Below are 1,986 nucleotides of genomic sequence, written 5' to 3' on the forward strand. Positions count from 1 at the left end.
ACTAGACTATAGACTAGACTATAGACTAGACTATAGACTAGACTATAGACTAGACTATAGACTAGACTATAGACTAGACTATAGACTAGACTATAGACTAGACCATACTATAGTACGAACTATAGTGCAGACTACAGACTAGTTTTTAAACCTCCCCATGGTCTAAAATATAATCCAGACTAAATTATAATCTAGACCATGGACTGTGCTGTAGTATAAACATCGCTTTAGTTTTGCAAACTCTTTCAATATCTGAAGTACTCCCATGACTGGTTTGAATAATAAAAAGATCTTTGCTATTAAAATGTTTTAGTTTAATGTGATGAAAATTATGGACATTAAAAAAGTTTAGCTGGTTTTAAATGGATTTCTTTCCATATGCATTCCTTAAAATTACATGTTGCACATCCAAATGAAATGACGGTATAAAAACCTTCAGTTGCAGCAAAGCAACAACCATGTAGAATGCTATACATATTAATATAAATTTCATTAAGTGTTATCGCAGAAGCATCATTGAACTCTCAAGGGTGGAAATCTTATACATAGTTAAACCCTCCAACATTATTTTCTGAAGAGATCATACAGTTGCACTAGCACGTTTTGCTTACAGTAAAAATTACATAAAATAAATTTTATAAAATTACTTTTATAAATTTAACAAATTTTAAATAAACATGTTTTCGTTTAAAACATACAACTAACATATAAGATGATACAAACGACTAAATACAAACCCTACAGCCATTTTTTTTAAATAAAAAAGTGAACAAAATTTAAAACGCTTCCCCCATAATTTTTAACATCATGCTACAACTTTAATCATTATCGCTTGTTTAACAGCCCTCATCTATTCTAAACAATGCTGAGACATATTTTAGTTTCATATGATTTTTTCTTTGACAACAACAGACATAAAACTTATGACATACATTTCCATAAATTGTGTATAGATATGAAAAAGTTTTCTAAATTTTGTTTCCAAAAATAAAATTAAATAAAAATGTCTAATTGTCTAACAATTCAAAACAACATCATAAAAATATTCTCTCATTAAATAAAACATATTCATTCGGATTTCACATTCATTATTAATAATTTACACTTAAATAGAAATTTTAACTCTGACACGTATACGCCAGCACCAAAAAACAAGTAAAATTCATAAGAATTGTTTGATTTTGTTAATTAAATTTTTTGTTTTTTTTTAGAAAAAACTAAATGAAAACATTTAGGGAGGAACACAGTATTCTAATTAATTGTAATAACAAAAAACAACACACACAAATACAAAACTTATATACAAAAGAGAGAATAAAATTTACATATTGCCGACTGCAAAAAACCAGTAAACTATATAAACTAAACAATTTATAATTACCACAAATCCAATAAGATTTTTTCACATTTATGACAACAAAGTTTACCAGTTTCTAACTCTGTCCCGAAATTTTTCTAAAGCCAATTTCTCTTTCTAAAATTCATGAATATATCGTTTTTTGATCGAAGTAATATTTAGCTTAACAAATCAGTGTTTTTATCAACACTAGTGGGTATGAGTAATTTTTATTGTGTTTAAAATAATTCATACGCCCCCAGTTGCTTGTTTGATATTAAATCTGTTGTTTATTGGGTGTGTGTATGTGTGTAAAAGTGAGCGTGTTGGCAATTAAGCAAAGCACGATTTTTTTATAATTTATGCATGAGAATAAGATTGGCAAAAACAAAAACAAATATATATTAGACTAATTTACTATGCTCTTTGCAATTTCTTTTGTTTTTTTACTCTCGTGTACATACATATTATATTATCATATTTTATTATCAACTACACATTTACAGGGGTGAACTGAAAAGTATTTCTAGGTGAGTTCTATCTCAGTTTTAGTTCAGTTCTAGTTCAGTTCTAGTTCAGTTCTAGTTCTAGTTCAGTTCTAGTTCAGTTCTAGTTCAGTTCTAGTTCAGTTCTAGTTCAGTTCTAGTTCA

The sequence above is a fragment of the Lucilia cuprina genome, chromosome 3 (genome assembly GCF_022045245.1).
Source record: "Lucilia cuprina isolate Lc7/37 chromosome 3, ASM2204524v1, whole genome shotgun sequence".
NCBI lineage: Eukaryota > Metazoa > Arthropoda > Insecta > Diptera > Calliphoridae > Lucilia > Lucilia cuprina.